This window comes from Macrobrachium rosenbergii, chromosome 1 (genome assembly GCF_040412425.1).
Source record: "Macrobrachium rosenbergii isolate ZJJX-2024 chromosome 1, ASM4041242v1, whole genome shotgun sequence".
Classification (NCBI taxonomy): Eukaryota; Metazoa; Arthropoda; class Malacostraca; order Decapoda; family Palaemonidae; genus Macrobrachium; species Macrobrachium rosenbergii.
The window spans coordinates 1,712,622-1,735,109 of record NC_089741.1 but is presented as its reverse complement, the minus strand read 5'-3'; the positions used below and the strand labels follow the sequence as shown (position 1 = coordinate 1,735,109).

Here is a 22,488-nt window from a genome sequence, read left to right as displayed (position 1 = left end):
TCCTACTTAGCTGACCAACTTCTTCAGCTCGATCTTGCTTCTTATCATACGTCTCACGTTAAAACAGATTCATCTATTATTCAGGAACTGAGAGAGAGAGAGAGAGAGAGAGAGAGAGAGAGAGAGAGAGAGAGAGAGAGAGCTTGAATTTATGAATTCAAATATTCCCAGACTGTCAAAAATTTTATTCTGTTTATAGTGTTTTAAGTTATTTTTTGGAAGTGTAATTTTTGGCGCACATTAAGGAAGACTATGAAAATTAATAATAGTTACTTTTTTTACCGATTTTGTATTAGTATCTTCATCATCAAAATTATTTATAACTTGTGATTATCATTTCAAGTAACATAATTGACCTTTATAAATGATTTTAGAATAATTTAGGAGCAATTATTAAAAATAAAAACATTTATGCAGGTCGGAAGGTTAACAAGAAATAGGTCTTAGACCACGAGGCTAAAAAAAAAAAAAAAAAAAAAAAAATCTGTCGACGTTCATTTGATATTTGGGAAATTAAGAATCTCTTCACACAGTAGGGATTTTGTTCATTTACGGGCCGTACAAAGAGCCGTCCTATACCTTAGGTTTCCAAGGACAGTGTTAACAAGGCAGGGAGGTTTGCCCTTCTCTGTTAGTCTTTCTCGAAATCGTTCTCCCTCTTTTTTGTAGCCGGGCAGGGGATTCTGTTGTCTTCCTACCTGTGGATGGAAAAAGATAAAAATCGATCTTTTTCATATTCGAAGGCCGACGGAATTGTCAGCAGGGTTGCCGTAAGGAGGAAGATGTAAAAGTAAGAAAGCCACGGCTACATTCGTAAGGAAATTAGGAATCCTTTTCGTCAGAAATGACGGTAATATAAAGGAGGATCGAGAAGCCGAGTCCCACCCTTAGTTAACGTTACCTACCGTTCCAAAGCTCGGACAAGCGTGCCTTCATTCTGCATTCCTGTGTAGGAGCAGGGTTGAGGGAAGGTGTCCCCGGTCTGGACGACGGTAAATTTAAACGTGACGTTTACATCCCATATATTGACTGTTACACACGGAAAAATATATAGTTACACAGTGCGTTCTGTATAGTAGGTAGAATTCCCAGCGTCGATGATAATTGTTCTTGTGACGCAGTTATACGGAAACCATCAGTTAATCAATTGATAAGCTTCCTTCTGTAAAAGAGAGAAGGTTGTAATATTTATAAGAGCGCTCTACTTAAACATCGGTATGAAACACATAAGGTTCAGAAGAATGGCAGCCTTCTAACACGGCAGTGATTAAAAGTATAATATTCATTGGTTGGTCATCAGTTATTGTTAAACGGGTGATCTGTTCGTATTATGATATTCATGAGTGCTATTACAGGCCCTAACCGTAGGCAACGGATTTAATTGGTCCAGCTTTCATCAGCTTGCAGTATTTAAATTTGCATACGTCCAATTTGAGAGCATGGTCGTTGAAAGAGAAAATGAACGTTAAACGAGGAAGCCATTTTATGAAATGCTGTTATTGATTTACTGCACCGGAAGGTAAATCATTAATAAAATTGCTAGATGCAGTACTTTTGCACTTTTCAAATAAATGTAATTTAAACTACGTTCAGTGTAATTAGTGTTACACTACGGTAAAAGTATCTGACAGTAACGCGCCTGTTTCGAGGAATGATTTGTATTTTTGTTTACTTTTACGATCAAGTATTTTGCAGTTTATTTTTTTTTTTTTCATGTTAACCGTGAGTTCATATTAATCATCTATTCTTCTAATAATTGTATTCAAAAGGTGATTGTGTTTAAACTGGTTTTAGGAAAACTTCACTTTTATACCGGTCATTAAAGCGACTTGCCTTTGAATATAGAATAATTGAATATCTTGAAGTAGAACTGTAATTAATCATAAAAGTATCTTCCAGTTTAATACATTGTAATTGATGTAAGCGAGTCATTCTGTATAGCGTGAATATTGAAGGTAAGCTGGCGTTCCAGCTTCATATTAAATTATGCGTTGAATGAATTTTAAGTTAATGACAACGTTCCAATTGTTTAGTCATGGAGCCTGGGAGGGTCCCGTATGCACTAAGATGTACCCTAAATTTGACTTCAGATCTTGTTTAAGGGTTGTTTGGACATAAAAAAAAAACTTGGTCACATGTTCCATTCCACAACTCACCTGTTTTCCGCCATTTTGAAATCCAAGATGGCCGCCTGACAAAAATGATAAAAGTCAATAAATGACCAGAATATACTCAATATGCATATTATTTCAAAGGTCTTGAATAGGAGAATACATAATAGGATGGTTTGACATGAATTTTCATCAGATAAGGGTATAAATAAAAAAAAATTAAAGTTAAAAGAAATTTATTCATACATAATTGTTTATCTACTGTATGTCTCCCAATAGTGTGCGATAGTAAAATTAAGCAAATAAATCATACACTTGTGTAACGAATTGTTTGGAAAAAAAAATCACACTCTCAAACCTTCATTTCACATTTCACCATTAAATCATCTTCACTGTCTTTGGAATCATTATGACTCTTTCTTATGGTATTATGTGGATTGCTACACTGCCCACTCACGTCACACTTACAGAATTCACAGCAACTAATGTCTGCTACACGGCAAGGACATACATTTGACCTAAAGCATTTTTTATAGGTGCATGGAAATGGAAAATCGGGGGGTTTATCCAGTGATAACATTGCAAAAAAGCTCGCACATTGCAAAAAAGCTCGCACATTGCAAAACAGCTCGCTTAATATGAAGCTGTATGCTATTTAAAGTTGGAACAAGTCTTTCAAAATTGTTTTTAATGCTTTTATGATGGTACAGGAAATATCGCAGCTCATTGAATGTATCTATGTTGACTCCACCAATGGCTCGGGCAAGAAACTGCTCTGCTTTGATTTCCATATCATGAGAAAGTTCTTTATTTTTTCCAAAATCCTTTATTAACTCTATTCCACCTTGCTCTGCTGCCTTGAATACAGTAAGTTTCGTTGAAACCTTGCTGGTCGTGTCACAACCACTAAGTGCATGGACAGCTGGAAGTACAGAAACTAGTGCTTTTGACATTGTCAGTACTGAATCATGGACTGGCAATGCCCTTTTTGGTGTTGGCTTGGCCACAAAGGACCCATAGCTTTTCTAGACCACTGAACTTTCAAGTTTCACTGAAGTGGTACAGTAGACATACTAAAACATCTGTATCTGGTGAAGCCACTATGACTCTCTTGAATAATTCTGTGCAAGTGGCATGGTTGATATATAACAACATTCTATCATCAACCTCTCTGTGTTGACAGTGAAGTGTCGGTACATCCATAACAGCTCGAGAATTGATTCTCAGGCACTTATACAAGTCATCTTCATGAGAACCTCCAAGGTATATAGGTATGGACATACTTTCTTTACCTTGAGTCACTTTCTCAATTAACCACTTGATGAAAAATTCTTACAACCTTACCTTGTTTTTAATTAATGACCAGAACCTTTCCATATCTACTGGAAGCGGAGTGCCACCGCAATTGAAAGAAACCTCTAGTGGATCAACTTTTCTTCTCATTCTTTCACGGTCTTTTATACTACCTAGGTCATAAATATCAAAGACAACATCAATTCGTTTGCAAGTGGCTGACATGCAAGAAAATATTTTCCATAAGTGAGCTGCCATATCACCAAATGTTTTCAGCTTCAACTGTGTCACTGATAATTTTCTAGCATATGCCGTGAAATCAAAGACAATAGCTGTAGGATGAGTAGTGTCTGAGAAAGGTACTTTCTTTGGAGCTGGTTCTTTAAGTCTTTTTTCAATGACATGTGTTAGCTCTGATTTGAGGGACTTTCGCAAATAGCCATCTTTAGTTAGGTAATACGAGGTGGTTGTTATTTCATATGCCAGAAGCTGTGAGATATCGTAGCATCTGGCACTAGCAATGTCAATAATGTGGAGGGCATTATTTGTGTCTTTCTGTACATTAGCAGGGGAATCCTTGCATATGGTATGCTTCTTACTCGTCTTTTTAATTGGATCAAACAGACTCTTTTCTTTATGTGTAAACCTTGTTTTGACAAATTCCTCGTATGCTTGCTGTCCAAGACTAATACAGTTCAAAAGATACTTCCTATTCTCATCACTAGTCTCTTTTCCAGTGACAAGATTTCTCATCTTTTTGCTGTTTAACAGATCAAAAGAGTTGTCTCTTTCCTGAATATATGCAAGCGTTAATCTTTGATGAGAAAAACATTCGAGATTTAGTTTTATCTTTAGGATATGTGAAGCATATTTCTTCACCAAAATGGTCTACAAGCATGTGCTTCAATTTACGGTTACATATATGTTGGTCAGGGGGAAAAGCATTATTTACAATGATTCTACAGTCACTTAAGGCATATCCATGTAAATCCAACCACAGTGTTGATAAGTTTTGAAATGCCTCATACACTTCATCAGGAATACGTTCCTCAATAGTGATCTGTCTATCTAAATCACGTTTATATTGCAGAATACTCCTTTAACTGACTCCTCACTGCTTTCGAGCTGGTTGGGCCCAATCCTATGTAAAACCTCTCAAAGGTTTACCTTTGTTTTGGTAGGTCCACTAATTCTTCAACTGTGTTGGATTCCAGGTGCATCTGTTCCTTATAATCCCCATCCTCAGGGATATCTGTCTGTCATCTGTCAATTAAACGAGCTTTCTTGTAAACTTATTTTATGTTTTTCATCAGTCTGCTAGTAACAGACCATGTGTCAGAAGGCCTAGCAACCACTCTGTTTCATATTTCCTTCGTGGCATTTCCCTTTATATTATATATATATATATATATATATATATATATATATATATATATATATATATATATATATATATATATATATATATATATAGTGTATATAAACGTATATAATATACATATGTATGTATATGTATGTGTGTATATATGTATATATATACGTATGTATGTATGTAAGTATATATTTTGAACAAAGTTACAGCCACGAAGGAAAAGTGAAAAAATTGAGATGCTAAGTATTTTCGTCTTATTACCAAAATATGTCTTGGTAATAAGATGAAAGTGCTTAGCATCTCAGTTGTTTCACTTTTCCTTCGTGGCTGTAACTTTTTTCGTATAATCATCACGTTTTTACTTTTTCGTGATTTAAAATCAAACATATATATACATGTATATATGTACCGTTTTCTTTTATGCTAAAAATCTTTTTAGTTTCAGAATAATATTAGGTTTTATGTAATGAATCATGCTTATTGGTATCATTTCTTTTATTTGTTAATTGTTTTGATTTTTATTTCCTTGAACAGATTTGAAAAATTGTACGGAAATAGTGAAAAACTATATCCAGAAGTAATTGAAAATATGATATTACTTTCGCATAATAATGCATATTTCAGTTTATGGAATAATGAAATATATCCATCTATGTTTCCGTATCTATCTGTTTATCTCTCTATAAATGTGATATCTTTATTTGAACCCTTCAAATATCCCAGTGGAAGGACTAATTGATGTCATGCACCACAATGCGTGGCTTTCCTTCCTTTCCATCGTTCTTCTTTTCGGTTTATATTTTGGTAAAAGCAGGTCGGTCCCTGTTTCCTCTTCAGTGTCCTCTCATTCGGAATGGCGTATTCCTTTCCGATTTTCTTGCAGCTACTGAGTGATTTTGTGTGTAAGTTGAGCCTTTGAATTTGAGATGGGCTAACATTGTTCCTAGATGTCCTTTGATGGCAAAATATAATATTTGCTTTGTTGATGCTTGACGAATTTGGAGAGAGAGAGAGAGAGAGAGAGAGAGAGAGAGAGAGAGAGAGAGAGAGAGAGAGAGAGTTGGTACTGTCAAGAGAGACACGGGTGTGTGTGTAAAATAGATGTATTTTATTACAAAAGGTTGAGGATTTAATTATTATTGTAAGGGGTATTAATGCTTGGCTCTTTCATGGGGAATCGTCACTGTCCATTCTCTGTATTGCATTAATGAAAGGCCATTCCATCCAGCTAATTAGCTTATGAATTATGACATATGAATAAAAAAAATGTGCAGCGTACTTTGATTAATGATTTCCATCAGTCTCTTCCAATTATACAGTCATAATGAAGATGATCATGGATTCTCATTAGGGAAATGGTGGACTCAGGCTCCTTTTTCGTTCTTAATCTTCATCTTTTATTTATGAGTGTCGTTTCCACAGTGTATGAATCATTCACAAAATAGCCACACAGCTTCTCTGTGTATATATATTCCTAGTACTCGTGCTAGGCTTCAATGAGACAGGATGGTTTAGATTCCAGATTCTTTAATTTACAAAGAACAATTTATCAAGCACTAGCTTTCGAAGACGCATGGCCGCCTTCGTCAGGTACCAAATGTACAGAGGAGATAACAGTTACACTCGGGTATACAGTATATATGTTATCTCCCAACATTTGTTGTTTTCTTTTTCCTAATCCTTGGGATGACCTGCCCATTGATCTTCAGCTCCTCCTGCCTTCCCTGCAGTCTTCTTGATCTTTGGTCGTATGCTTAATCCTTTTATGGCAGTAAGGGGACAATTCAGAACATTGAAGGATTCAGCATACGACCGAGGAGATCAAGAAGACTGCAGGGAAGGCAGGAGGAGCCGAAGACCAAGGGCCAGGCCATCCTAGGGATAGATAAAGGAAAACAACAGGTGTTGGGAGGAGCCCATATACTGTACAGCATTATATACCCGAGCGTAGCTGTTATCTCCTCTGTGCATCGGTACCTGATGAAGAAGATTGTGTGTCTTCGAAAGCTAGTTCTTGATACACTGTTCTCTGTAAATTAAAGACTCTGGAATCTAAACCATCTTCTCTCATTGAAGCCTAACACAAGTAGTAGGTAGCCTATGTGGATTATTAAATCCAGTTATTGTTTGTTGTGACACAGGTTACACAAAAAGACACATAAACTATAAATATATATACTGTATATACATACATTATATATATATATATATATATATATATATATATATATATATATATATATATATATATATATATATATATATATAAGATGGATGTGTTTGTGTGTGCTTTGCTTGATGTATGTTAACTTGCTTATTCCATCTCTAAACACTCCAGACCCTGACAAAATTGTTCAGCATAGGATACGTCAAGCTGCAAAAACTAATTTGCTTATTTTTCTTTTTACAGGTACTATGTGGATTCAGTCGTTGATGGTTTAGCTTGTGTAGAGGATAAGAATAAGGTTAGTTTTTATTAGTTCAATTTAAAACGAGATGTTCTGCCATTGGCTGCTATTTTTTTTTTTTTTTTTGTATGTGGTAACCATTACGGGGATATAGCATTTCTAAGTATTGAAAGCATGATGAACGTAGTATATTTGCTCTTGAGCGTAAAGATTCCTCATGTTATTTGTGTTTGGTCCTGATGAATTCAACCTCGTTTGTTGGGCCACTAACGCAAGCTAGCTTCATGTTATCTGGGCATTGTAAATTTACTTGCCACTGAGACTTTTAAGCGGGAAATATAGCAAAGACAACATAGCGTCTTTTCAACATAGTGGATTAAATGGTACCACACTCTTACTAGCTTGCCTGGGTTCGAAGGAGGAAGGGCTTCTGCATTTGTTTCTCATCTGGATTCAAAGCTTGTAGTGTAGGTAACCGAGAAGTAAAGAGATTAATATGGCTATTGAAAATTGATGTATTGGTTTGTTTAAAATGGGAATGCATTTCGTTAAGTTGTTTATCGTCTCATCATTTTTTTTAAAGAAATACTCTTGCAATTTATAATGTTTTCTTACATTTTCTTGTTAATTTATTGTCGTATTCCAGGTAGACAAGTATCTCTGCGTCTTGATGTCTGAGTTCCCGTATTCATTCTTTAATGTTCAAGTACTTATTGTAGGCGTAGGGATATGGCGACCCCACTGTCCACCTTTGGAAGGCACAGTTAGCCAAAGTAGTTTCTCGCTAGCTCAGTGACGCGGGGCTTGGTTCACGTTTCCTAGGTTCGTGGATCGCCCACGGCCTATCACCCACAATTCCACTCAGCATTTTCTGGAGTCAAGGAAAAGGTCGTTGAGCTGTCATCCTCATCTCCAAAAATATACTGAGAAACCAGAAGGCTGTGCACGTCTGGCGCCTCCCACTTCAAAAAGGAGAAAGCTGTGTGTTTAGTTGCTGACGTATCTAAAGCTATACGACTTATCGAATAATGAAAATGTTATTTACCCGTTCCATATAGGCTGTGGGAAAACTTCCATTAAAGAGTTTTCCCTCCTTCAACAGAAGGCTTAAGTGAAAGTTCGTGTTGACGGTTTGGCTCCATTTGCTTATGCAGATGAGGGACAAACAAAGTCATTAGACTGGTTTCCAAAAGTCTCTGGTTTGGGGCAGAATTTGTAATCTAGAAATGATGATCGGATGAGGCAGAGGATTTGTATGGCGCTTTTGCCAGTGAATGAATGAGACCGCACGGGAAACATGTTTCAGTTTTTAAATCCCGTTTCCTTCCGAATCTCATGGAATAGGAATGAGCACTCAGTCTCGCGAGCGCTTTGGTTCATTAATGGACTCGCTGAATAGCGCCATTTTTAAGAATGTTCGGGAAACGTATGTGACAATATTTGTAGTTCTCAATGCATGGAAGTTGTGTACTATGTACGTACTGTATAATGTGTGTGCATACAGACACATACGTACACAATAGTATATAATTTTGTATAATATGCTGTACGATTTTAACTTACTGTCAAATAATCATATTTTCTTTGGAGTGCATTTTCTTGTATATTAAAAGGTAGTTTATCACTTTTGAGAAAACTAAAGAGCCGCGTTAACTTCTAATCTAATTGGTAGATAATATTGAAATGTTCGCTTAATGATTTCCCAATTTTAATGAACTCTGAAGATAAAATTGATTTGTTCTTTTTTTGGGGGGGAGGGAGGGAGGGAGTGGAGGAAGATAAGAAAATGAACATACGAGTAACTATAGTAGGAACTTGGTTATCGTTATGTCGGTTTTTCTATCTCTATACATTTCCATATACTTTTACCGTGATGGCTATTCAAAATAGTTATCTTGGCTTTACTTTTCCCTGTTTTGCTAACTACTGAGGTAATACAATCAGCACTTGAAATTTTCCGGGAGTGAGGGAATAACAAGAATATAAGCGCATAAGCATTTCAGCGACGAGAACTGTTCCGCCAATCACGATTATGTTTCCTGCTGTCGGCTGCGGACACTTCCCAAAAACACAGAACTATGGCCACCAAAGGACTACATCTGTTAGGACCTTTGTGATTGTCTTTGTACTCCTTGTGCCTTGGACCCCAAGTCTCTCTCTCTCTCTCTCTCTCTCTCTCTCTCTCTCTCGTACGGTTTGGCAGTCGTGAAGATGGATTTAATTATTCTTCCCACAGAAAACAGTAATTTGATGAAAGGGGATTATTTTGGAATGGTTGTTAAAAATGTCAGTGCAGATTATTGAGGCAAGGTTCTACGTTGCGCCCTGTTGTTTGATAAGAAATAATGAAGATTGGCTGATAGGCAATTTCATGCTTGGCAGGACAGCTTCGGGCATGCTCTAATGCAATAAAGGACTGTATAAATGAGAACAGACTTATCCTTGTAGTTTTGATATAAGAGGTCGAGCCTTTAGTTATGACTGTCAGTCGGATTGCGTGCTTTTCTATGACTTTGTGCCGGTAAAAAAAAAAAAGGGTGGATATCTTACAGTTTATTTGTATTTTCTTCATGCACCGGTGAGTGTGCCATTATTTGTAAAATCCTTGTGCGCGGCTGTTGATCGAGGAGTGAATAATGTAATGGGTATACAGGCGATTATGGGCATGACTTGCTGAGAACTGAAAGGGGAACACCTTTATGAGTCACATCCTCTAAGAAAAGTCAGTTATATATATATATATATATATATATATATATATATATATATATATATATAAAACTTATATATCTATATATATATATATATATATATATATATATATATATATATATATATATATATATCTATATATATATATATATATATATATATATATATATATATATATATATATATATATATATATGTATGTATGTATATACACACACATATACTGCTATACTGTATATATATGTGTTCTTTAGTTTTGAGCTACAAAATGGAAGGCCTATCATTGGAGTTATTCTAATTTTTCACAAAACATTGTTTCATATATATATATAATATATATATACATAAATATATAAATAAATATGTATATAAATAAATATATATATATATATATATATATATATATATATATATATATATATATATATATATATATATATATATATATATATATATATATAATGTGTGGGTGTGTGTGTTCCCTTATTCCAGGAAGATTCAAGGAAGGGAGATGCCAGAGGCATCTTTAAAAGCATCACAGTCAGTCAGCTTTATGGCTGTCCCTTCCCTATCCCCCAAGGCCACCCCTGCACAGACTGAATTACCGGGTCTATGAAAAGATGTCCGTAACTAATATGTAGATAATTATCTTTATGAGCTGGTTAGATGTAATCATTTTAATTAATCGAATGAAAGCTGAGTGAAATTAGTAGAGTACTGGGTCAAGGGAAAAAGTTGCTTTTGAGGGAAACACTGAAGTGGAAAAATTGGATAAACAAGTGCATTTTAGAACAGGATTTTCAATTGTAAAGATTCTGTATGATAATAATGCAGTACTGTGTCATTGGGTTAGTTTTTCTGAAGAGCTGGTGGGCGCAGAAGGTGAAAAATAAGCATTACTATAATTCCAGACTGGCAGACTGGGTGGAGTTCATCAGTACTTGAGAATTCCTGAGTGACTGTCTGGTAAGGATTCAGGATGGCAGTTAAAAGGTGGGACAGTGGGAGTGCATCTGGAGTTAATTCTTAGTATGTTGTTGATGGTGTATATGAGGGGCTAACTAAGTAGTCTAAAGTAATTATAGGTGGTGGAAGGAGTTTACAGGAATGAGAGGAATAATCATTCCATGTGTGTGCGGATAGCGGTCAATTTGAAAATTATTTGCGAAAAACGGTACATACTACGAGTATTAAAGTGAAGATGCTGGAAGGAACTAGGTTAATAAAGTAAGAGATATGACTCATGGATTGATAATGGAAAAGCATCATGTGTTCAGGAAACTGAGTATGGATCAAGTGTGTATATTATGAGTCATTTTATGAGAAGTTTGAAAGTGAACGGCAAAACTTGAATCTTGGTTTTATAAATTTACCCAGAGGTGATTTTTGAAAAAATTGAATGGATGAGAGAATGACTGGTTCTTTGTAAAAGTGCATCTTAGACAATGCTTTTTTATATCTACGTAGCCATTTAATATTTTAATGGATGGAGTGATGGGAGAGTTTAGAGAAAGGAGGGAGATGTAGGTGTTAGTTTGTTTGCTTGTAAAGGTGGGATGCAGATGCAGTGTTCAGTGGTTGACGTTTGAAGGTATTGCAGTTAATTGGTGATAGTTAAAAAGAAAAATACAGAGAATAGTGAAATATTAGTGGTTACATTATATGAGGAGTAAGTTCAAGTGAATTTAAGCAAGAAAGCCAAGAGGATGGAGCAGTGTGTTCACACTGCAGAAAACATGTCTTAAAAGCCTGTCGATAACTTTTTGCAAACATCACAAACAGGGTGAATACAAGTCGACGAATTGTTGGTAGTCCTGACCAGTGCTTCATACGATTATCCAGTATATGCCAAAGATTCGTTCGCCATTTACGGTTTTTGACTAGCTGTCAACCTGTTTGTTATACGGATGCAGTCATTTGATGACATGTTTATTACATAGATTACTTTCATGTGGACGCACCCTTAGAATGGATGCTGGAAGGGAAGGGTTAGTGAGTGAATATAATAAATGTTGGTAAGACGAAAGAAGAACCTGGTCATAGAAAAGGTAAAACAATGACTGTAGTAGGACCCATTCAAAAGATTTAGGAGTAGGAGAGGAATTTTAGGAAAGCAGCATTTGTAAAATTGGAAGGGATAGGTGAGCCAAATCTCCTTCATGAAGGCAAAGTGTGAATGATGAACAAAGAAATAAAAGTTGAAGCTGTTAATGCAATTAGTTTGCGTGATCTGTGTGATGAGAACGGGTAGGAATGAGATGCCAGAAGGCCAGTGTTCGATCAGTGCAAGGTCGTTTGACGCAATGCGAATGTGTGTTATGCTTGATTGTATGGAGGTTTTGTGTACAAGGACTTCAATTGTGATTTATGATGAATATGGCAGTGGCAGTGATATCCGTTTTCGTCAAAAGCCATCCCCGTTAATACTGGATAATCGTATGAAGCACTGGTCAGGAATACCAACAATTCGTCGTATTCATCCTGTTTGTGATGTTTGCAAAAAGTTATCGACCATAAGATCGACTGAGGCATTTAAATGGCTTTGAATGAATTAGCACAAATTCACAACTCTATTCATGCTCCCATTAAAGTTACACCCGACCAGTGAAGAAGTGGAAACCATAATGGCTATTATGAGACCTAAGGTTAATCTCCGGATGCATAAAAATTTCCTTTAGGTAAATGAGTTGGATGGCCCATTAAACGATTTAGAAAAGCTCGCCAGTAAGTCCAAGTGAGGCCTACTGTATGTCGATAAGATTAGGAAATGAGGCAGTATTTATAAGGCTCATTGATTATTAACTAGTGTGAATGAAATACAAGAATTAAGAAATTCATTGATTATTAACTAGTGTGAATGAAGCACAAGAATTAAGAAATTCATTAACTAGTGTGAATGAAGCACAAGAATTAAGAAATTCATTGATCATTAACTAGCGTGAATGAAGCACAAGAATTAAGAAATTCATTGATCATTAACTAGCGTGAATGAAGCACAAGAATTAAGAAATTGGCTCTGCCTCTTCTTTTGGTGTCTTATAACACAGTATAGTACAACTGATCGTGAGGTATGCGTGTGCTTATTATTTTTTTTTTATTTTACTTTGGAGCAGTATTTATGTTACTAGTTGTTCTACGGTGCATATTCAAAGTATGCAATGATGAAGTTTTATATTTGCAATGTTCGAAGATTTCGCGGAATGATTCATGTATTTAGTGTGATAAGGTCGGTAATTGTTCGTAGAATTCTTTAGCGGAACTCTTTATAATGACGGGAAACATAGTTTGGAATTCCCCCAAATTCGCTGGGAAATGAGACCTTTTTATAGATCTCTTGGCAAACGAAGTCTTTTGCACGGAGTTCAATCGTTCTTCTGTCAAGTTCATTTATCAGTCATGGAGAGATTAGCAGGAGTTACGTTTGCCGTCCTTTGGGTTGAAAGGTTTCTTCTTCCCACAGAGAGAGAGAGAGAGAGAGAGAGAGAGAGAGAGAGAGAGAGAGAGAGAGAGAGAGAGAACGTATTTCGTATAATATCATGTGTGGTGATGTAATTGAATGTTGGTAAAGGTTGGCATTGTTATTCATGACGTGTGTTCGTTGTCTTTGCGCACATATTGCTTCTTTGTGGGGTTACTCAAGTTGGTTTTTTCTTATGAATTTATTACGCAGTAATTCGGTATTGTTGTTCATGTTTGTATTAATGCATGCTTCTACACCGAACGAAAACTAGAGTGAGTTCGGATGATCAATTTTGGTCTCAGTGTGCGCAAAATAATGAGGTAAAACGTTGCATCATATCTAGTGAAGCTTTTCCACTGCCGCAGTTTTATGTAATCCCTCGCTATAGATAACAAATGTAAGACAGGTACAAAGGCTCCCCTGGCTCGGATTAATTCCTGGCAGCCTTCAGGGTCTGCGTGTGCATGAAGAAGACTTAGTTTAGCCTTCGAGTTCCGCGACAAGCTATAGATGTATCATTTGATGTTTAATTTTTGTTTCGTCCTCCGTTTAAGGGGCATAAGAGTTTTCAGATATTATATTGAAAGCCAGTGGGCCGTGAAAAAGTGTATTCTCTCAGCATGAAGTTAAAAAGTTTCAATATCGAGTTTGATTACAGAGGTACTTTCAGGAATTTCACTTGCGGATTAACTTTACGCATTAAGAAGATATAGACAGCGTTTCTTCAACTGACTTTGCTGTAAATGCATTTTTTTTTTGAACGAATGATTAAATATCGTGTAAATGCTAGTTCTTTCATGGGTTTAACAAAACAAGGTCTGTCTTTCGCTTTGTCATATATACCGTATGCATGCAAACACACACACACACACACACACTTACAAGCACACAAAATATTATATATATATATATATATATATATATATATATATATATATATATATATATATATATATGAGTATTATTGAAAATTTTCCGTAAAGTTTTTTACGCAATTTTCAACTCAGGTGTTTCAATTTTTTATATACTCTAAATGAAGAAACGACAGTCACTTTAGTTTGATAGATAATCAGACGTGCATAAGTTGTGTGTAGAGGAGAGACTTAGCTCAGCTAATCCAATTTATCATAGTGTAGTAGCGTGGGTGGTCTCATTGTTGTTGCGGTCTTTTCCGAATGGAGGCTAAAGTAAGATTCCGTGTCGCCTCTTGGTAAACATATATACTGTACAGTATATGGTCAATGGACTGCTTCCTTGTGTGATGTCAGTCATCTTTTTGTGCTGACTGTTTGATATGATTATTGTTATTCTGTATTAGTATCTGTTTTTGTGGCATACCTTTTTTAAAGGATAGCATCTTTTTATTGATTTATTTTGTTAAAAATCATCAGTTTAACTTGAACAGATAGCTCAAATAAAAAAATTTATTTACATTAGCATTGATTTTCAAATCAGAGCTTTTCCTTTACAGTACTTTTATGTTGGCTACAATTATTTTTTCGATGAAATATTTATGTACTTTGCTCTCGTTGCGCTGGATTAGAATGATAATACTTTATCTGATTAAGACTTTGCTATATCTATTAATTACTTAATCATTATTTTCATTAACTGAGGGATAAGAATAAAGGCTTTGAATGAATTATGGCGTAGTTGATGTTAGTTGGTAATATAAATGAGAATTATCAGAGAATGGTGAAAGATTTTGTAATGGCTGCAAGAGAAGAAAGCTAGATGTGAGCAAGCGCGAATAAGGTTGTGAGGGAAAATAGATACCAGGAGGATGAAGCAGAGACTTGAGTGTCTGCGGTGGACGGACAAGCGCAAACCGTTCTTTCTCGAGACATGCACCTACAGTACAGTAGGTGTACCCCGACAAGTGTGAAAATAAATGGGATGATGAGATGGAGGTAAATCACGGAGTAGGGGAGTACGGAAGGTGACCTGATCCCAGACAAACGGTGAAAGAATACAAACTGTTGTGGTTAACTACGGCGCAACGTTCAATATAAAAGTTCTAAGAAATTATTGTCAGGGAACAGGATTTTTATTGAGTACAAGGATACTTTTTCTTCAATCGAAAACCCAAGTTCGAAGGAATATAAGTAGAGACAGGAAGCCTTTGGAATGGTATACGATCCGAGATTCATATAGTAATGAGTGGCCCGAATAACACCGTTATACATTAGTAATAGATATTGGGACGGAACGTGAATGAACTCCAACTGGGTAATATCTGTGTGGTGCATTACACTTAACATTTGTTTGGCACAGCCATCGATGAATTTGTTGTTAGGAATAAAGAACAGGGCCAAGGATATGCATTCTGTAATGATCTCTCGCCAACCCAACCTCCAGTTACACATACAGTACACACAGACAGCACAGTGGCCAATAATATATATTGACAAGGGCATCTGGTTGTCTGTCTGTCATTATGCCCGTTGCACTTTTGTTTACTCTAACATACTGTACGTGATAATCATAGAATTTCCGTAATTTTTAGAACCGACCTTTCACTAAACGTAATGATGGCTGAAGCGTTAAAATGACTTTTGGTTAAGATTTTCAGATTATTGTTGCTACAGAGGGTCCTTGAGAATTGTCGTCTTTCCTGAATTATTATATTACGGGAAGACTAATCTTTACCTGGATTCAGAGGCCATCCGTATCTTAGACCGCTCCGCCTATTGCCATTTTAAGCCGATTATTTAGCGGTATTAGATAATGAATATTTATGTAATGAATATTTGTGCATTGAAGTCATTTACTCTCATTTGCAAGAACAGCTTTGGTGAGTTTGACTGCCAGGCTGTTGGAAGCACAGTTTGGTTAATGGTTTGTTTATTTCTGCTATGTCTTCAACTTAATTAGGTTTTACGGAGAATGTTTGACTAAATTACATAATACAAACATTCATGTTTTACAGAATAAGAACGGGGAATGCATAAAAATTTTCGTTATGTCCTACACTTCATCTTGATTATTTATGGAGAGAGAGAGAGAGAGAGAGAGAGAGAGAGAGAGAGAGAGAGAGAGAGAGAGAGAGAGAGAGGAATTAGACATATGAGTTTGCAGGGAGTTGGTGAACCCAGGTGGCAGTAATGTTTCATTCCTCAGGTCGTCTAATGTAGGAGCGAAGTGAAGGAAAAGCTGAAGTTCATTTCAGCGATGAGGATTTTTGATTTTGATTTGTACTTATGCAAGTTCTTTTGAATATTTTATTCTATAAGTCTGACCAGTACTTCTTCTCGTGACTCCTAGAGAAGATTGTCCTTAAAAATGTTAATTTTCTGAGCCTGATTTAATGTTTTCCCTCTTCCAGATGATGCTTTGACCTTTAGGGTTGATACTGGTGTGGTAGATGACACAGTTCATGCTGCTTTTTCGGAAGAGTTTTGTTGGTCAGCGATGCATGTCAGTAATATCACCACCCTTGCTACTGATATTTCGTCCAGAGTGTTTCTTCATTGAAATCGGATAGTTTTACTCTATTGTTTCGTTAGACACAGAAATACCTGATGCTGCTTATTAATCCACATAAACTCAGACTGCAAAGTGTGCCCTTTTCTGTTTGAATAATTATTTTGTAGTTTTTTCGATGTCCGGTCTGTTAAATTTATTATTTTTGGGAAACTGGTTGATGCTGTTTGAAAGGAAGCATTTTCAGTGTATTCGATGTTTGTTGGTTTACGTGACGATATAACAAAAGCAAACTGTCTTTTGTTCCAACAAGTATTTATGACGGTATTGTCATGACTGTCAACAACAAACGCAGGTATTTTTCTATTGATAATAAAATGTCATTCCCAAGCCAAGGATTCCCAGTTTTCGTCACAGTAATAAAAGGTAAAAGCTCCGTACAGTGGTGTCCATAATAGGCAGAGATCATCCTTTGTGCTGTATTATTGTGAAGGGATGGCTAGGAAATACGTGACGGGGAAAATGTGAATGTGCATAAACTCGAAACCAGATCTTAAGTCTGCTTTCTGCAAAATTCCCCCTGGGTGATTCTTATGTGTTCATTGTAACTTCAACTTATCGTCGGGTAATTGGAGGTTTTTGGCGGTCGAAGAGTACAAGCCAACTCCGCTTTATGAAGGAGGTGAAGTTGTCAGGGATTTGATTTATTCGTTTTTTTTTTCTTGACCGTGGAGGGAGGGGAAGCGTTTTGACGCTTCAGTCATTTACTGCAACAGTTATGCCATATGGTTAAAAATGTTACACCTCTTTCTATCCTGAAATCAGCATTTTGGATATAACTCATCTGCCACTCTTCTCTTGGCAATCCCGATTTCATATGTTACCTAAAATATCTCCCGTTACATGGAACAGCTTGTTTGTTATGGTAGAACTTATTGGTCCCATTAAATCAAAGGGAGCCATAACATCCAAGCTGTCTAAAATCCGATACCAGAAAGGAAGTTGGACTGTTTAGTGCCACAGCTCACTTGCGTGTGTGTGTGTGTGCGTGCCACTATTTCTGCTGCTAGCGTCTATCGTTTCATATTGGTTGATGCTCCCTCGTTCTCCCATACCGAGCACCTGATAGGATTTAATTCATTATTTAGAGCAGTTTGTTCGTGCCTTCGGTAAACATCACAGTTCTCATTATTATCGGTTGCTAGAATTTCTCCGATAAGGAATAATGAAGCACATTACGTATATTAATTTACTGTATATTGTAATTGAAGGTTTGTTTTTGTTGATTAGCTCTTACTTTTGTATTCTAGCAAAGCAGTGTCACTCAGATTCTTATAACTCACTATTTTTCCATTCCTGTTATTATTCTTGCTTTAATACAACAGTAATGACTGCTTCATTTTGTGCTTCATTACGGTTTGAAATGTTTGTGTTCACATATATAAATGTTTACATATACCCGTATACAAATATATATATATATATATATATATATATATATATATATATATATATATATATATATATATATATATATATATATATATATATATATATGTATATATACATACATATACATACATACATGTGAAGGTCTATTTACTGCAATCTAAGGGTTCTGTGAAGTTTAAGAGGCCCATATAAAACTAATCGGGAAAAACCATACATTTCAATTGACAATATTCAAACACCTCTGAGTATGGCATTTTCCAGGTATCAAAATTAAAGCATTGTCAGTCGAAATACTGTACTTAGTTTTGTCGTATTAATGGTGTTTTATTAGTTTACAGTAGCACACACACACAAACTATATATATATATATATATATATATATATATATATATATATATATATATATATATATATATATATATATATATATATATACATATATATGTATAATGGGAATATGTTATACTACTCTTTATTTTTGCCCATGTCAGAAGATCATGGTTGTATAATTTTTTTTTAAAAGTTCAATATCAAAACACAGCATTCAGAGTTTTAATACATATAACAAATTTTTGAGGAAGAACTCCATTTACATATTTGATATGCATTTTGATTTATGCAAATACTCTTAAGTGTGTAAGTGTTGATAAGAGTGCTTTTAATATTTTAACTTTGTAACTTATGCTGACATTTTTATTATTCATCAGGTTCTCAGTTTCTGAGAAAGATTGTCAAAACAACCCTCAAATCTTGTTTTTAGTTTTCTGTAAAAGAAAACTATTGAGATGGATTTGTCTGCCCGTCCGCACTTTTTCTGTCCGCCCTCAGATCTTAAAAACTACTGAGGCTAGAGGCTGCAAATTGGTATGTTGACCAGCCACCCTCCAATCATCAAACATACCAAATTACAGCCCTCTAGTCTCAGCAGTTTTTATTTTATTTAAGGTTAAAGTTAGCCATAATCGTGCGTCTGGTACCGTAACAACACAGGCTACCACGGCCGGCATAGCGTTTCTTAAGTTATTATAAGCTGTACAGAAAAGTCTATTGCGCTGAAGAAACTTCGGCGCATTTATTACTTGTTTTCAGTTGCTGGAACTTGCTTCTTTCACATTTGGCTGTGTTTTCCAAAATAGTTTTCAATTAATGTATATACCATCTCCGTTAAGAGTGAGAAAGGAAAAGGCATGCCGCAAGTGTGTCGTCATGTTATATCGTGATTCTTACAAGGTTATTGGTATTACCAACTTTCCCCGACTTTCTGCTCTGACATAAGTGTCAAACGGATTAATCCGCACGTTTAAAGAAAAGGTGTGCCACTTGTATGCTTGTGTGCACGGCACAGTGGTTTATTTCACTCTTGTCTACCAGAAGAAAGCCGCATTGCAATTCTGATCTTGCGATACATTGTGATGACTAGTCATCCACGCTCTATGCGGTGTAACCCGCTTTTTTCTGACGAAGAATTTGACTATAGGAACTTTCACGGGTTGGTAATTAGTAAGGCCTTATGTTAAAAGAGTTTGTAATAGATGAGATCTTTGGAGCATTTATCAACTTTTTATAACTGGATTTTTCATCACTACTTGGTTCTTTCTCGCCTCAATATTTTTCCTCTTTCTTTAGATGTTAGCATAGCTTACTCAACAAAGAAGTGGCCTTTTTGATTTGTGCCAAATTAATTTGTTAGCGTTTTGACTACTGCCACCATTAATTATAACAGCAGAATGAAAAGGAGAACGGACCTTTCAGGAACTGATTCATTTTGACAGCTGACAGGTTCTTCAGGAGACTATCTGTCGCAACCAAAAAGAAAACAGCAAGGAATAGATCACACCTCAGGACTTCTGGCATTAGTATTCTGTTCAGTCTCTCACCTTCCCTTCCCTTCCCTCTCATCCCTCCCGCAAAGGTCCTTCGATTTCGCCTCCTCCTCAAGCGTTCGAGTGTTGGTCCATCTCTGAACCCCTGGACCAGGTCTTCAAGATCGTTATTTAGAACAATCGTTCGTTTTGCCTTAAGCAAAATGCAGTCTTTTGTTTCAGAATTATTCGTATGTGCTGCAGGCGTGACTTTGAATAATAATTTTGTGTGTCTGTCTGTCTGTCTGTCTGTCTCATGATAAGTATACATTTAATATATCACTGAAAGATGTCCCTTCGGAGGCGCCACGAACTATCAAAAGTTACGTAGCAATTTGTAAACATAAATACACGGCCGTAAACGGCACTCGCTCCCGTCGCTTTTAACCAAGTTTCCTTATGCTGAGAGAGATTTTGATTTCTAAGGAAGCGCCGCGTGAATTGCATGTAATTTGTTGAGAAGCTTCCAATGCTGACATTTTTAGACAAAGTGTTGGGCGCTTGAAATGAAGCTACACTGAAACTTACATGAACGTCTGCTGCAGTTAAAAAAAAAAGATATTTGATAGAAAACGATGGTATTAGCAACAAAACCTTTTCTTGAAACGGCCCAAAAGCCCTGACACTTTAGATATTTTGATGTTTTTGTACTTTTGTTTTATTGCAGTTGTCATTACCATAAGTAATGTTATTTATTTTCATAACTTGCCTACTTTTATTATGAAACATTGATTAGTCAAAAGAAGTATATCACGGGATAATAGGCAAAAATTGAGTAAAAAGCGGTTAAAAACTATGTATCCATAAATATAACTGTAAAGTTGCATGGCATTTCAAGGTAACGTTGCAAATACAAATTTTCCGTGAGCATTACCCTAACTCACTACCGGAGGACTTGGCGGCTTTTCTTTTAGTTGCTAGTTGAAAGAGAAGTTCTCAAGAAAATAATTCATGCGGTCATCTTTAGAAAATAGAAAATCCACATTTCCGGCAGTTCTTTATAAGGTAAACATGCCTTGAATCTGTTGACATCTGCCAGAGATTGCAGTCAATATATATACATATATATTATACATATATATATGTATATATATACATACATAAATACACACACACACATATATATACACACACACACACACACACATATATATATATATATATATATATATATATATATATATATATATATATATAAATTTCATGCAATTTGACACTTAAAATGGACGTAATTGAGACTGTGTACAAATATCAGATTCGCTGAGAGGAAGAGATGCTACTATCTTCCTGGTGCTTCACGTAATTGCACAATGGAGTTAAGGTCGGCATCTAAAGATAAGCCATTACATCAATAAATGATGTAAGAAATCAGCGTATGCAGAAAAGAAGCTTTCTGTTAGCCAAAGTCTAATCATATTAATGCCATCATTCCTTTGTTTAGTTGTTTCAGTGAATTAGAAAGTTTCATCATCTGCATTGGCAACTTACCGAGAAGAAATTGGGCACACTGGTGATCGACAGTCACCAGGTCACGATAGTGAAATTCTCAAACTCTGTATCTGCAGATGGAATTAGCTGAGGGGCCCTAATTGAGGGACTTGAAAGTGTCAGGGCGAGGATCCCAGATATTCTCTTTCCAAGGTTCTGTGCAGTAAGCGAAGCAAAGGGCCTCTGTGAATTCTGCCTCTCATTTCTTTCCTGTGCTTTCACTTCCACTCATCTCCACCCATCTCAGGCTTCCTGTCTCATAGTTCTCATCCAGGTAGGTCTGGGTCTTGCAACTTCTGGTGTTCAGAGGAGCCCAGCTGATACTAGCAAAGGCTGTTCTCCCAAAGGAGGTGCTCAGAAACAGTTTTAATGACAGTAGGATATTTCGATCCGTTGCAGTCGGTTTGCGTTGTTTGAATCCGAGTTATCTGAAATACTGGTTTATGCGAGGCTTTCGCTTTTTTTGTTCAAATGGAAAGTTTTCCAGATTTCGGGTATAGGGGTTTTCAGTGTCGCTTATCAGAAGCAGGATGTGTTAAAAATCAACGAATCAGTCTCCCAGAAATTAAGTGATAATTGACGATTTGAAAAGGTCGTGGTGTGCAAATCCACAAACTCTTGCATAGTGTTAGAATGCAGTGTTATAGCAGTTACCAAGACTTTGAGCAGAAGAATAAAAGATTTTGTCCTAAAACGGTAGTCAAGAGTAATTTGTTTTAAAATATTAAATAATAAAAGGTGAATGCTTTCCTAGGAATTTGCAGTGATAGTTGAATGAGTCATTTAAAACCACATTATTCCAAAACATTAAGGAACTCAACTGAATTGTTCTGTCGCTGGAGCGGTAGAGCTTTGCTACAGTTTCGAAAATAAAATGAACTGATTTTGTCAAGGTGTTCTGCTCTG

At 36.0% G+C, this 22,488-nt stretch overlaps 1 long non-coding RNA gene across 1 annotated transcript in view; it reads left to right on the top strand.

The window, feature by feature from the left end:
* The window catches only part of LOC136838683 (uncharacterized), a 497,744-nt gene that overhangs the window by 136,911 nt on the left and 338,345 nt on the right, over positions 1 to 22,488 (top strand). Inside the window, exon 2 of the long non-coding RNA XR_010853144.1 lies at positions 7,187 to 7,241. This is a non-coding gene — a long non-coding RNA (uncharacterized lncRNA). The remainder of the gene's footprint in view (positions 1 to 7,186; positions 7,242 to 22,488) is intronic.